Raw genomic sequence first — 16423 nt, forward strand, 5'->3', positions numbered from 1 at the left:
AAAGCTCCTTTTCAGGCCAAGTAATGATGTGATATTTCTATGTGTTTACTTTTTAGCTTGTCCAGTGGTAGTAAGCAGCACACTATCTACAAGTAAATTCCATACCACACTACCCCTCCTGTTGTGGGGAATACCACATAGGTGATATTTTTAAATGCCAATGGTAAGCTGTATGAATATGGCTAGAAAGAATGAACTTGGTCCTGCAATTGGGGTCAGTGGTAGAAGACTCTAGGCTCAGAGTTCACAGTTGATTGGAAACCATCATGGCCCTTTTAGGATGTTTCCGAGATAAACCCCATGCTATGTGCATCCCCAGTTCCCATCTCATGTGCTTGAATGCCTTTTGGGCACTCAGTGCTTTCTGAGAGCTGGAATCCAGCTCCGACCAGTTCCAGAAGCCAGCGAAGCAAATCTGTGCAAGGAGTGACTTAAAGCCAGTCCCATTTGCTTGCTCAGATGAGCCTGTGAGGTGGAAAATGTAGATAATAAAGAGAGTTAATGACCGGCCTCCCCAGCTGCTGGGCTGGCCCTTGGGGAAAAGCAGTCAATGAGCTCTTGCCACTGTGTGCTGGATCCTCGATTTCTTCATCTTCTTGCTCCAGCATAGCTCTTTCCCTGTCTGGCTTGCCACCTGGAATGTGGATTACAGCAGCTCATGCAGTGAAACAAGACCACAAGGCTCTGAGGAGCTATCTCTGGGTCAGAAGGCAGGAGCTACAGGGGAGGTCAAGGCAGCTTGGCTCTCTAGGCAAAGACTTAACAATTCTCCAGGTCTCCCAAAAGGGATTGCTCAGAAATTTCATGGAGGATCCTACTTCCAGAAATGGTTATAATGGCACTAACATCACAGAGGGGTAATGATGTGTCAGCCCTACACCAAGTGCATGACATGCAATGCCCTGATAGATCTTGGCAAACGTCTTTTAAGAATGATATTGCTGTTATTTCCATGTTAGGGAATGAAGAGACTGAACTCACAAAAGTAAATGTTATTTTCCCAAGATCACAAAATTTTGCTTCATAAATTTGGGATTCAAATCCAGGCTAATAGTACTCCAAAGTCCAGGCAGCATCGCCGTCCTCCTTGTAGTTTGTCACATAAGACAGTCAGTTTAATCTATTTACTACTCGTAATTTAGTTAATCTGGCAAGAGAAGTGGTTGCTAAACCGAGTGCTGTTATTTTCTTTGTTGAGGGGGTAGTATTGTGCCTTTATCCATGAAACCTTGGATGGTGAATTCTCTTGATGCTAGATAAATCACATGGTTGGTAGTCTTGAAATTCAAATAGAATTTCCAATTAAAAAAATATGAATGGGGTTCATTCACATAACGACAATGGTTTTAAGAAGTTCTACAGCCTTGAAAGATACTATGTCCCCCATTGAATAGTTCATAATAAAGGTATTGTATATAGAAGGAGTTTCAACTTTTTTTGTTTTTACTTTTTAAAAAATGGTTATACTGATATAATTCAAAGCCATGCACACACACTCACACAGAAACTTCCATTTGCTAGTTTACTACCCAAATGGTCACAACAGCCAGGGCTCGGGCAAGCTGAAGGTAGAAGCCAGGAAGTCAATCCAGGTCCCTGCTACGGATGAGTGGCAGAGGCCCAAATGCCAGAACCATCTTCTGTGGCCCCACCATGAGCACTGGCAGAAAACTGGATTGGAACTGGAGTGGCCAGGACTCAATCCTTGGCATTCCAATGTAAGTTGTAGGCATCCCAAGGTATCTTAACTTGGTATACCACAATATCCACCCTGACTTTCAAATATTAAACATTCACTATTACAAATTATCAATGCAAAATGAGATTTAAAGGTGTAATAGACTCTTTCCCTGTGGGCCAATAAAAGTGTTCATTTGGGGATTCGGGGCGGTGGCCTAGTGGTTAAAGTCATCGCCTTGAACATACCAAGATCCCATATGGGTGCCAGTTCTAAATTCCAGCAGCCCCACTTCCCATCCAGCTCCCTGCTTGTGGTCTAGCAAAGCAGTTGAGGACAGTCCAAAGCCTGTGTGGGAGACCCAGAAGAAGCTCCAGGCTCCTAGCTTCAGATAGGCGCAGTTCCAGCCATTGTGGTGACTTGGGGAGTGAATCATTGGACGGAAGATCTTCTCTGTTTCTCCTCCTCTCTGTTTATCTGACTTTGCAATAAAAAATAAATCCTTTGTTAAAAAGTGTTCACCTGGGCCCAGCATGGTAACCTAGTGGCTAAAGTTCTCGCCTTGCATGCACCAGGCTCCCATATGGGCACCAGTTCATATCCCAGCAGATCTACCTCCCATTTAGCTCCCTGCTTGTGGCCTGGGAAAGCAGTCAAGGACAGCCCAAGGGCTTGGGATCCTGCACCCATGTGGGAGACTTAGAAGAAGCTCCTGGCTCCTGGCTTTGGATTTACTCAGCTCTGTCCATTGCAGCTACTTGGGGAGTGAACCAGTGGATGGAAGATCTTCCTTTCTGTCTCTCCTTATTTCTTAATCTAATTTTCCAATAAGAATAAATAAGTTTTAAGAAAAAAGGTGTTCATCTTTTTTCAGCTGTTTCCAAGTTTTAAAATATTTTTTCCTTCTAAGATTTTATAAATATCCAAGTATTTTCTGTTTTATTTTCTGCTTAAGCAATCTATATACTTGTATTATATACTTCTAAGTATTTTACTAATCTGATCTGATGAATCAGTACCTCTAGCATCTGTCACAGTTTAGGTTCTGACATACAACAGTTGTATTGGGCTCCCAACAGGTGTATTTTCTTCTGTTTCCATTCCAGAGATGTTCCTCAACTTGTGGTTAAAAGACTGCCACTTTGGGAAGATGATCTAATGGTGCAATAAGCAGATCCTGAAAATCAGATGCAGAGCTGGAAGTCAGGTACCCTCTGCTCAGCTCGTTTATATAAAGATTTGTCTCTTTCCTCAAGGCCTGGATCAATGACTCCTAAATGCCATTTTTGAAACTGATGCCAGCTTGTGGTAATATTTCCTGTGATTCCAAGGGAAATGAGAAAAAGAACAAAGAAGTACGTTTTTAATAAAGTCAGTTCAAATCCATTGTTCCTTAGTTGGCCACTATAGTCTTACCCCTCTTTAAAGTTTTTACATATATATTTAAATATTTTGATGAATATTGCATTATTCTGGTGTGATAGATTCATTTATTTCCTTCCATTTTATTTGAAACACACACACACATATACATCTTTTCTCTTCTGATTCACATCCCAACTGAACCTTTCAAAGGCCAGGACTGAGTCAGACCAAAGCTAAAAGCCTGGAATTCAATCCAGGTCTCCCACGTAGGTGGCAGGATCCCAAGTACTTCAGCGATTATCTGCTTTTTAAGAGAATTTTTATTTTTTAAAGGCCTTCCTTGTATTCATGAAAAGTAGAGAACTATCCTCCTGGAAGCTCAAAGTCCATGCATGAGCAGAGGGAGCACTAGACAGTCATACAAGGGTGAGAAAGGCGGTGGCAAAATGGCTTAGTGACCCCCACACCGCTCACCACAGACCCCAACCAGAGAAAGGGGGCGCAAGGCTGATGTGTGGAGACAGCTATCACAGGGGACCTTGTGGACTGTGGCTGTCCTTAAGCCACGATCAAGCCTTTGTGCCAATAGAGGTGGATGTAATGTATCACTTTCTCGCCAGTATAAAGGTGTAAATGTCAATTTCTCCTCCTTTTTGTGAAGATTTGACAAAGCACTTAGAGCAGCACCCATTTTAATCAACAAAGCTGCCACAGAGATCACAGGGCAGCAAGTGTGCCATATCCTATCTGAGCTTTGGATGGATTTGAAAATTGCACTTTTAATTAAAATTGGCATTTCTGAAGCTCAGATTGGGGCTAGTCATTTTGCTAGGGAATTGCAGGCTGCAAGGCAAGCAATCTGAGAGGGAGGTTTAGCAAAGAGGAAAGCCTGTGTGTGAACAGGAGGCACTTGTTTAAATAATGAAGTGGAGAAAAGATAATGTTAAAATGCCTGTGTGTTTAGTCAGGCTTCCTCGGAGACCCTGGTAATGACTGTGGAAGTGTCCGAGGTGCTGACGGCTGGGTGAGAGGAGCTGTTGAGTGGATCCATGACACTCAGGAAAATGTCTGGTCTGCAGTGCTTAGACCAGTCAAGTTTGACCTCCCTTTGGGTTTCTTTCCAGTCAAGGACAAACTCAGTGCCACATGTTTTGTTACAATATTATTCATTCCTGATCAATGAAGACTTTAGATTATACTCAGGAAATTTGTACTAGCAATTCCCAGAAAAACCAACCACAAAGGTCTGGACTATGGAGTGGGGGCACAACGAAGCTTCGTGCTGGGAACCTAGAAGCAAGACCTCGTGCAGTCCTGGCACTGGAATCCTTGCTGTTCTCAGGCCACTTACTTTTCCTCCACGCTACCACTTCTTTATCTTGATACATGAAGGATCATGCAATGGACAACTCTTTAAGGCTCTTAGTAGGCAAATACACTCTGCTAACCAATAACAAAAAGAGAAACCATTTGAAACAAAGATAGATAAATGAACAAACACTTCATGGAAAAGAAAGCATAATGAACAACATTTGAGAAAAGAATCAACCTTAAACACAACCAGATAAGTGAAAGTTTAACCAATAATGTGAAGGGCAGACATTTGGCCTAATGGTTAAGACATGGGTTAGGATGCCTCTGTCCCACGTCCCAGAGCACCTGGGTTCAGTACTCACCTTTACCTCCTGACTCCAGTTTTCTGCTGATGAAGATGCTGGGAGGCGACAGTGATGACTGGAGTGTTAGTTGGTTCCTAACACTCACACAGGACACCTGGATTGCGTACTAGCTCCCAACTTCTGCTCAGCCCAACCCTATTACAGATGTGGGAGAGTGAAACAGCAGGTAGGAACTCTTAATCTCTGTCTTTCAAATAAGTAAGCAATTACAAAATAAAATTCTATGCTTTTGAGGTATTGTTTTCATTTCTGCTTTTTTTTTCTCCTTTCTTTGTCATATTTGGGGAAGAGAATCTTATGAATTGATGACAGCCCATGTTGAGAGGTGATGGAAGCTTGGAATTTCCAATATAGGGAAAGTGAGAATGATGAATGATAGCAACATTCTGAGAGAGTAGCCTGTAAGGATTTGTTCAAATTATAAGTGTACTCTTCTACTCAGCAGTTTGGCTTTGGGAAAGAAATGCAATGGAACATGTGGATATACTGATAATTATTTACAATGGAAAAATTGAACATTACTTTAAGGTCTATTCACAAGGGACTGGTTGAATAAATTCTGCTGCATCCGAACTGACAAATATTCTGCAGCTACTGAGAACAATCTATTAGATCTGGAATGGCTGATCTTGAATGATGTCCACAATACATTATAATGGGAAAATGTCAAATCAGAGTAATGAGTCTAATATGACTCTGTTTTGAAAAAAGAGAACGCTCCATAGTGTGTTTGCATATATGCGTATCAGCTTGCCATGGTATTTCAAAGAAATACCAAGGCTGTTAATATGGGTTTCTCAGAAGATCAGATTATAAGGGGGATGGGAAACAGTGTAAAAACCAAACACTTCCACATTGCATGAACTGTTTTGCAATTATGCATCATCCTTATAAGTGAACAACTTTCATAACAATGACTTGAGACTTAATCAAGAGCCAAAGGATATTAGGACCCAGAACAGGCCTAGATGCCCATGGTGGCATCCATTCCAGTGCACCCACAGCATAGTCCATGTGAGAGGGATACAGGACCCTGAAGTCAGAATCTGTGACCAGATTGCACCTCTATATCCTAACCCACCATGAGGTCTTGCAGATAGAAACAGGCAACATGGGGCCCAAAAGTTAAAAAAAAAACAACCTGTCATTATAAGAGCTACCTACTGAACTTGTGGGCATGCATGCACAAGTTAAACACACACACACACACACACACACACACACACACACACACACACACACAACGATCTTGCTCCAGACTGAGGTCCACCAAAAGCCATCCTATTGCTGTGCCAGGCATCCCATGGTCATGGCTGGAGTAGTGACTCAGAACTGGGGCTAAACGTATGCTTTCATTTCAACCTTTTCAAATAAAAATTTATAAAATATACCACAATTCTGTAGAAATATATACAAGTATACAAATGTAAGTAGTTCAATAATTTTAAAGCAAATGCCTGGGTGGCTACTACTCAGATCCAGAAATAGAACAAGGTCTGAAATGTCCCACACGAGTCTTCCCAATCATACCCTTTGCTTCTCTTAAACCACTATTCTGCCTCCTATCACCAACCACTTTCTTTTATAGTTTTACCACCTTCATATGCACCCGCAAATGACACTGGAATTTCACATTCTTATATTCAGTATAAATAGAACCACCTCATATGCATTTGTCATTGTCAATGTAAGAAAGATTAACCATGTTGCTATGTTGAGCTGTGGCTCCTTTGTTTTCATCGCTACACAGTATCCTGTCGTGTGATTATGCCACAGGTAAGCACTTTGTCTTTGATATGTATTTGGGTGGTTCCCAGTTATTGGTTGTAAAAAATCACACTGCTATGATCACTGTGTTTATGTATCCTAACATATGAACAAGCATTTCTGGAAAGAAGTGGAATTGCTGGGTTACAGAACTTTCATACCATCATCTTTGCTGGACAATGATCAACTGTTTCCCAATAATTTACATGTCCCCTGTCCTAGTGCTGACTTACACTTTTCAGTACCCTATCATCTCACCAGACTTTCATAGATACTTTTCTATTCCTAGAGTCTTTGAACGTACGAATCCTTCTTGCCTGAACACTCCCTTTCCCTCTTGTTTATTTGGCTAGCTCTAGGTCATCACCAAGGACTCTTCCTCCTGGAAGCCCTCCCTACTTCCCATGCCTCCCTGCATTGTGCTCTACATAGTAGGTATCACATCTGTATTGCCTCTGCCTACTCACTTCTCCATCTTGTCACCACCTGAAGGGGAAGGTGGTCTCTGAACTGAAGGGGTGCTTCTTCTTCTTCTTCTTTTTACTAGAAAGTCAGATTTACAGAGAGAATCAGAGAAAGACAGTAAGATCTTCCATCTGTTCATTCGCTCCTTAAGAGACCACAATGGGCTGATCCAGGAGCTTCTTCTGGGTCTCCCATGTGGTTGCAGGGTCCCAAGACTTTGGGCCATCATCGATTGTTTTCCCAGGCCACAAGCAGGGAGCTGGATGGAAAGTGAAGCAGCTGGGATATGAACCAGTGCCTATATGGGAACCCACTAGGCTACTGTGCCAGGCCCAGGAGTGCATCTTGATGAAGTCAATTCCTGGCACACAGCAGGTGCTCAGTCTAGGTCTACTGAACAAACAGGTAAAAATTCATTTCTCTTCTCAACCTTTGGGAAGCCAAGTAAGTATTAAAGCTTTTCAAGAATTGTTGCCAAAACAACAAATAATAACTCCCAGGAAATTAATTGTCAGATCTGGCTCTTTCATTAGTAGCTCATCAAAGGACTGTGAGTCCCCAGGGGAACTCTTAAAAATAAGTAACCGATCAGCATGAAAGGAAAAGCATCCTCTCCCCAACACACAAATAGACACACCTCCTGCGAGTTGCTGGGCCTGGCTATTTAACAGTTATTACCAACTCCCACTTAGTGAATTATGAGCAAGAGCCTCCAGAGAGCTTTCAAAGATCTTCAAATAGATGTTTAAAAGCCTGTGGTTGCTCAGACAGGCTCAGCTAATGACATTTATTACTTGGAGGATAGGGTATTTACATAAAGCTGGATTTTTATTATAACGGTTGGAAGGTTTCTGAGAAGGAGGGGAGAAAGAAGGAGGGGAGAAGATGCAACTATTCCAAATAATCAAATCTGAGTAAATGTCGCATCGTTTCTTCACATCGGTGTCAGCAAAACAGCCAAGTCCCTAGGGTGGGAAAGCTGAATAGGATGTCTTAGAGGCAGGTGCAGAGAATGGCAAAAGATTCAGAACCCTGGACAGCTCACAGCGTCCACCATTGATCTGCTGGTGGATGCCCACTGGGACACTTTTCTCTCACATCACTGATCAAGTACAGGAGTTAATCTGGGGAAACTACGCTCTCCTGGCTTTGCCCAAGTGCATATAGAGCCCCTTACATGCTCCTGTTTGACAACAGGCAAGATGATGGTGAGTTGAAGACAGTTGCTCCTGACCTCAAAAGAATTGTGTTAGCTGTTCACTGTGTAACAAACCATTTCCTAAAACAACAATGATGCATTATTTGGCATGGTTCTTTAGATCGATTGGGCGAGTCTTCTACTGATCTTGCCCAGGAAACTCATGCAACTGCAATCAGCTGGTGGACCAGGAGGGGCTGGAGTGCCAGGTGGTGAGTATGGACTTAGGAAAGAAGATGATCCAAAGGAAGAGGCTGGGAAATGCAACTGTGATTTCCAAAGTGAACAACACTAATGTGATTTTAGGAGAAGAAGCATAATTAGAGCAACGGTATGAAACAGCGGCAGGCTATTGGGAAGCCTGGGGATTGACATGTAGCTCTTAAAAAAAAAGAGATGTATTTAATATTTTTTATTGGAAAGTCAGATTTACCTAGAAACAGAGACAAAGATCCTCTGTCCACAGGTTCACTTCCCAAGTGGCTACATGCCGGAGCTGACCTGATCCAAAGCCAGCAGTAAGGAGCTTCTTCTGGAGCTCCCACGTGGGTGCAGGGCCCCAAGGCTTTGGGCCATTATCAACTGTTTTCCCAGGCCACAAGCAGGGATTTGAATGGGAAATAGAGCAGCTGGGATATGAACCAGCACCCATGTGGGATCCCAGTGCATGCAAGATGAAGACTTTAGTCACTAGACTACCTCACCAGGACCAACATGTGGTTCTAAAGAGGCAGATCATCAGAGAATTGGGGACAATAATTGCAGATGACTGAAGAGGTGAGCAAGGTGTTGATGACTATGTAAGGTACTTGCGATTGTCCTGCAGGCTTCCAGGAGCTTGGAATGATAAGTATTATTTAACTGAGTCATTACTAGATTTGAGGCACAATACGGAGCATTGTAGATTTAGTGTTATTCTGCTTTAACCTTGCCATTGTTCTCATCCTGCTGGCCAAAAGCACCCAATGGAGTTTTTCTGCACGACCCTCACGCTGTCAGTGAAGGACGATCATGAGGACTTACATGGGGATGATCTCCCTGTCTTCTCTGCCATTGTTGCTGCTGAAATGCACGTTGCCCCAGCCCACTTGCTCCCTTGAAGATGGGTACGTGAGGTCTAAATGCCAAGCACTGGGACCTTTTCTGAGGGCTCCTTTGCCTTCCCCAGGTAGAAGACTGGTGTTGGTGCCCAGCTCTCCTCACTCTGTCCATTCCCTCACCCACCAGGTGAGGGACTGTCCCTGGTGAGACAGGCACGGGGCATACAGGGACTGCATTGTCATCAAAGAGCTTCTGAGATAAGTAGAAGACAACCACATGATCACCCTTAGGTTGGCAATACCTGCCTCCCCTCTTCTCTCAGAAGCAAGGCTAGAGGCACAAAAACCAGAGACTTTTTCTTTGCCATTGCACCCTGCCAATGAGCTGATGGCCTTGAGCCAGAATCAAGTCTTTCAGGTTCAATTCTTTGCTCCCCAGAGGTTGGGCAGCCTCCACCTGTTGTATGACGTAATGGCCCAGTCCTTTCCCTGGTTTCTCTAAGGAAGGCTCAGCCCTTTCCTAAGAGAACATGTGGCTGTGTTAAACCTCTTCTACTGCCACAACAGAACATGCAGCACTGGATAATTTATAATGAACAGAAATGTGGCGCCCAAAACCCTGGTGGCTGGCAGATCCAGGAGCATGGCACCAGCATTCATGAGGGTAGCACCAGCCAATGGGAGAAGATGGAGAGGGCCAGGATGAGGAAGCGAGCAGAATGCCAAACTCACCTTGATCCCAAACGCACTCTTGTAACAAACCACTCCCAAGATGCCACTGACCTTATGAATGAGGGCAGAGCCCCTCCTCCCAGCTGTGCTGTCTGGAAGAGGACGTTTCTAGCACATGCACTTTGGGGAATCCCTTCAAACCTTTGCTGTGGAATTCCTCAGCAGTCCCCATTCTGCAGAATGTCACGTGGACCCTTCCTCTTAGGAGACCTTTTAAATGATGTCCTGGAAAACAATCGGTTAAAAGGAAAAAGGCCATTGAAATATTCCTTGCTTTATCAGCCTGTTTCTCCAGCGCAAACTGATCAACCCCTGCAGGCTTCATTCAAATGAAACTCACGTTCTGAGAGCTATAAAAATGACTTTATCACAGTCAAGAAGAAAACGATGAGAAGAAATGAATCCGGGGGTGATTGAGTACAGGATGTCCAGTGGCAGGGATGGAGGACTTGGACGCTATCTTGGCTCAGCCTCAGCTGGGCTGACAAGCCCACCCCTCACTGCGCAGGATGGCCATGCTGTGCCGGTCCCTCCTGGAAACTACTGGAAATGGTCAGCCTGGACTGGACTGGTCTGGCCACTTGCAGCCGGGACAAAGCACAGCAGATAGGCCCTACAGGTGGCAGCCTGGGTGTGGACACCAACTGTCCCCCTGTCAGAGCCACATGGTTCACTTTCCTATGCCTCACTTTCTCTACCCGGAAAATGGGAACAATAATAATGTGGCTGGGGAGGGCTTACTGAGCTTACTGAAGTTGCTGTAAAGATGAAAAGTTCTAACACAGAGTGTTTCACGATTCCCCACAATCAGGCCAGACAGATAAGGTGTTAGGTCCTTAGCTCTGCTCTCCTGCCTATTCCTGCTGCTACTGTATGGACCCGGCCAGGGTAATGTGAGGGGCAGGAGCCACAGCCACCACCTGGTGACAAACACAGCCTGGACAACCAACCAACTTCTTGGGCTCAGATGCTCTCCTTAACCCTTGCTGGCTGAGTGAACTTCGGTAGGTCATCTTGTGTCTCTGGCCCTCAGTTTGCTGATCTTTGAAATGGGGCTACCAACAGTCCTTACTTCCTAGGGTTGATGAGAGGGCTAAATGGAAAAACCTGCCTGTAACAGGTGCCTCAGCCCTGGGGTAAGAGGCACTCAACAAACACCAGCTGTTAAGGGCAGCTATTTGGTCTTGTAGTGTAGGCTCCCCTCTGATTCCAGCTTCCTGCTAACTGGCACCCTGGCAGGCAGAAGTGGTGAACAGTTATGTTCCTGCCTCATGACCCACTCTCTTTCTCTCCCCCAAAGCAAGCCAGAGGGATCTCCCACGTCCCTGGAGGGGGAGGGGAACCCAGGGGCGACAGAAAACAAAAGCAGGGTAGTGGGCGGCTCCTGCCGGAGTCCTGCCCTCTGCTCCCTGTACCTTACAGCTGCCGTGGGCACTGAACCTGCGCTGCGGCTGGAGGGTGCAGAGCTTGGGTCCCGGCTGTGCTTTGCGCACAGGGTCTGGGTGCTGCCCGAAGGAAGTGTCCGATCCCTTGGCCATCGTCGCCTGTCCTGCGCCGTTTGAGGGAGCGGTCCCAGAAAACTGGATCGCGCAGAGAAGCAGTGCTACTGAACAATGTCGGGAAGGGGTGCTGCCTGCGGAGAGCACAGAGCCACGCCCCCGCCCCGCACAGGACCTGCCAGGCAGGTGCTGGCTTCCGATGTGGCCAGACAGGCAGAGTGACCTGTCCTCTCGTCCTGGCTTCGGGCCTTCTTACCGGCTCCCAGGGTACAGGGAAAAACCCAGCCCTCTCCCGCTGTTCTGTCCCAGCCTTATGCCAAGCGACAGCATCTCGCAACGGTCCCCGACACAGTCATAGTCATTTCTGCTCTTCAGAGGAGCCAACCGCTTCCCTAGGTCCTTCTGCCTGGAAAACTGCTGACCTGTGTGCGCCCGCCTCCTCCCAGAGGCCCACCCTGGTCAACTTCCCACCCATCAGGCATTTGCTGTGAAACCTTGCTGGTTTCCTTCCCTTTCCATTTCTAATTCTGCAATTAGATTGTCTTGTAAGTATCATTGAAGCAGGGTCCTCTTTCTTGTTCACATTGTCATTCTCTTTCCCAAGCCCCCTGGCAGAAGCCTGGCACCTCCCCGCCTCTCCCAAGGATGTGTCTTTCTTCCAGCAGGATTTACATGTTAAAAGCCAGAATGTGGGTCACTACCTGGTTCAGGGAATTTTCAACCCAAACTTGGAGGTGGTGGATCTTGCAATCATTTAGGACTGGGCATGATGGGCATGGATGTCATAATGCCAGTCTGTCACCAGTCTGTGTGACCCTCAGGGTCTCTTTTCTATCCGCCCCCATAGCAGGGACCCACCTTGTTCAGGCCTAGAGAGAGGAGGCTGGTACTTGCATCTGCCAGGCAGAAGTTGCTCATATGAGCTTCTGGAAGAGCTGGGAAGGTGCCATGGCTGCCACACTTTCAACCTGGGATTCAAAAGCAGGCTCTGCAGCAAAGGTCAAAGCCCGTCCGTGGGGGATAGGCAGGGCCACCCTTCAACTGGGTCCCTCAAGGCCTTGTGGGATGCTAATATCCATCCTTGTCTCTGCCACTGGCAGACACTTCTGCTAACCCTGATGTGCCCCCAGCCTCGCCTGTGGATGCCTGCCTTCCCAGGGGCTCCAAAGGCAGTAGCCATGAGAATCCCACCATGATTCTCAGGGTGCAGGAGGCAATGGACATGATCCCAGCCAACCTCTGGGCTTGGCTCGCCATCTTTCCTGGGGTTCAGGAGCCTCAGGCCTTATGGGGAGGATGGGGGAGGCCATAGCTCCTCCAGGCAGGGAGAGGAGGAGAGGCAGGACCAGCCGGGGCCCCTTTCCTAGCTATGAATAGTCAATAGGCAATTACCATGCTAATTTGCAACCCTAATGGCTACAACAGCAGTGGAGTGAGGGGGAGCGGGCTGAATGGTGCTGCCAGCCGAGGACCTGCAGGCGAGTCACAGCATAAACACCAGCTCCTGGGAGCTAGAATGCACACCCCTGGGCTTACATGAAGCTCGGCTCTTTCAGAACCATGGGCTCTGAAGCTACTCAGCCAAGCCTCTCCCGCTTTTGTCCCCTTCTCCTCCCTCGCTGCGATAGATTTGTTAGAGGAAATGCTGCCTGCAGCTCACCAGCCATGCCTTTTACTTCTGGTGCCTCTGTCTCCTCATCCGTTGAATGGGCACGAAAGCCATCAGATCCCGTCTCATATGACAGTCATCAGTTTTCAGTGGCACGGGGTTTGCAAGGGAGGAGGAGTATTACATAAGCAGTCAGAGGAGTGTAAGAGGGCGCAATGAGGGGCAAGGCCTACATGGTAGGGGGAGATTAGAGTGAATTTTGGAGTCCTGGTTTCAGCCTGGCTTAGCCTCAGTCATTGCAGGACATTTGGGAAATGTACCAGAAGATTGGAAATCTCTGTCTTCTTTCTCAAATTATCTTAAAAATCCCATTGTCAGAGCCAGCACAATGGCTCAACAGGCTAATCCTCTGCCTGCAATCGCCAACATCCCATATTGGTACCTGCTTGTGTCCTGGCTGCTCCACTTCCTATCAGCTCCCTGCCTGTGGCCTGGAAAAGTTTTAGAGGATGACCCAAAGCCTTGGGCACCTGCACCCATGTGGGAGACCAAAAGGAGGCTCCTGACTTTTGGCTTCAGATTGGTTCATCTCCAGCTATTGTGGCTATTTGGGGAGTAAACCAACAGATGAAAAATCTGTTTCTCCTCTCTGTAGATCTGTCTTTCCAATAAAAAAAGAATTCTTTGAAAAAAGGAAAAGATCCCATTGTCAGGACTAGCAGCAGCTCCCCAGCTCATGCCTTGTGTCCTGGATCCCCGGCCTGGCCAGCTTCCCAATGAACAGTTCCAGGTTGCAGGGGAAGGTGCTGGCTGAATCCGCACTTAGCCTGGCTCATGGTCGTGGTGGTCGGGGAGTGGGGAAGCAATGGGAGGGGGCTAGGGAAGAGGCAGGTGATGTCCTTAGGATAGAGCACCTCAGCGGGGGCTGGGGTGGGGGCTTTCCTGAGGCTGGGCTGCCCCAGGCCCATTTCCATCTCATGATGTGGAATTGGAGAAAATGCTGATTTTTTTTTTTTTTTCTGAGCACTGGAGACAGAGAGCAATCTGGGTTGCTATGCAACCAGCGCCTGTGCCCAGCTGATAACACCAGAGGAATTAACTGTCCTTGTCCTGCCCGGGCTCTAGAGGAGGGGCTGCTGCCTCCTCCCCTGCCCACCTCCTGCAAGCTGGACCCCTGGCCCAATAGGCAGGAGGAGGTCGCCCTGAACTAGGACCACTGCCCCCTCCCCTTGCTTCACAAACACCTCCAGAGGAGCATCCCAGGTCACTTAGGAGGGGGCTGCTTGAGGATGCCTCTGATGTAGGATGCCTCTGTCCCCTCTGATCTGCAAATGAGCTGTGAATTAAAGGCTTGGCGGATGACAAGGCTGGTGAGGGGCCCGGCCTGGGGGAAAGTACAAGATGGGCAGATTGAGGCCAGCTCCTGGGGCAATGGACAAACGCAAGCACTGCCTTGCTGGGGACCTAGCTCAGCGCTGCCCCTACAAGCCCCTGAGGCCCCTGAGGGGAGGGTCAGGAGGAAACAGCAGAGCCAGGACAGAACTGCATGCCTTGGCATCTTCAGGGGTTGAAGAGCTGAGGGTAGCCCCTCTGGGAGCTCGGGAGCTCCTGTCTGGGAGACTCCTACAGGGCAAGGGGCATGTCGCATCTGGATTTTAGGGTGAGATGTGGGTTCAAATTCAGACACTTGCAGCTGTGTAGCCTTGGGTTAGTCATTTCACCTCTGTCCTAACATGAGCAGGATAATAAAGGATGAGAAAGAGATCAGAGACAGCCCTTTCTGTGGGTGGAAACCTAAATTCTCAAGTGCTGAGCGCATCTAAGGTGGTTCCAGCAAGCAGGAGTACCTGTCGGTGTTTCTTGTGTTGGGTGCTGGCACGTGTGTGCACGTGCATGTGGTTGTGTGTGTGTGTGTGTGTGTGTGTTTGGGGAATGAACGAATGAAGACAGCCAGAAGTAGGGCTGAGCACGGGCCAATTTGTCCCAGGTAGCCCGTGTTCTGCCACCTCTCTGCCAAAGGCCCTGTGTGTTTATTTCTCAGTCTTGTCCCACTTACTGAGCAAAACTCTTGTTTTCAAGTTGCCATGGTTACCATTTACTTGCATGTACACTGTGCTGGGCTCCCAGCTAAGCACTTTGCAGGCATCCGCTCATTTCCTCCACAGCAGCTCAACTTTATTTTTAACCCTTAGAGGTAGAGTTTTAAGACACAGCAAAATGCACCCACTGTTTGAGGACACTGCAGTGGCACATGTGTGCACCAGCCCAGGAAGTCCCTTGCACACTCTGCACTCTCCCCAGGGACCCACAGATGTGCTTCTTCGTGTGACCTGGCATCTCGTGGGAATGGGTGTAGATGTCTTGTGACCTGCTGCCATCTTGTCGGCGCAGGTGGCATCGTGTTTACAGCTGGCTTCTTTTGTTCTGCACTTCCTTGTTCCAATTCATCAGTGAGCTGTTGTTATGGACTCAGTGGATCTCTCCCTGCAAATTTGAAGATTAGCCTCCTCACTCCTAAAGTGACTGTCTTCAGAAACAGAACCTTTGCAGGGACAACTGAGGTTGACTGAAGCCAGAAAGGTGGCCCCTAAACAACAGGCGTCCATACAAGAGGAGGAAGAAGAGGCTGGTGTTGCTGCAGAGCAGGTTATGTTAGTGCTAGTGATGCTAGCATCTCCTGCTGTAGCACCAGTTTGAATCCCCGCTGTTCAGCTTCCAACCTAGCTCCCTCCCTACACTCCTAACCACTTGAGTCTTCATCTGCTGCCTAAGAGGATGTGTTAACAGGAAGCTAGATTGGAAGTACAGCGGCCAGGATTCAAACCAGACACTAATGTGGAATGGTAAGTGTCTAAAGCGGTAGCTTCCGTCACAGCACCCCAATGCCCAATGAGAACTGTGTTTTCAAATGAATGAATGAATGATGGAACACACAGATGAGTTGGGTTCCTGTTTGCTCCAGGGTAACTTGCATTTTCCTCTGCCCTTAAGGGCACTTAGGTGGGAAAAACATTCAGAAACACTGTTTTCCACCTGTTGTGGCCTGGGGAATGCCAAGATCTTCTAGAGCAGAGGTCCAGCCCCTGGACTTGGCACAGCCTTGAGTAATGGCGCAGCCCCTTGCCTCCCTGTTCTTGGATCTGGGGGTCCCTTCATGGCAAATCCTGATGTGGTTTTGTCCCACAATTAGAATAACACCAGTGCCCCACCCAGCCCAAACCAGAAACCCCAAGACTCAAGCTTCAGTTCCTGCTGGTGTCTGTAACTAGAAACTGTTTATGGTACACATATTTGTTAATGGTACACACATTTTTTCCGAGATCAGACAAGATCGGGTGTGTTCAGGGTGGTATGGCCATAGACAACCAGTGGTACACACATTTTTAAAGCA

This window comes from Ochotona curzoniae, unplaced genomic scaffold (assembly GCF_017591425.1).
Source record: "Ochotona curzoniae isolate NIBS_2020 unplaced genomic scaffold, NIBS_Ocur_1.0 contig_3520, whole genome shotgun sequence".
In the NCBI taxonomy this organism is placed as follows: Eukaryota; Metazoa; Chordata; class Mammalia; order Lagomorpha; family Ochotonidae; genus Ochotona; species Ochotona curzoniae.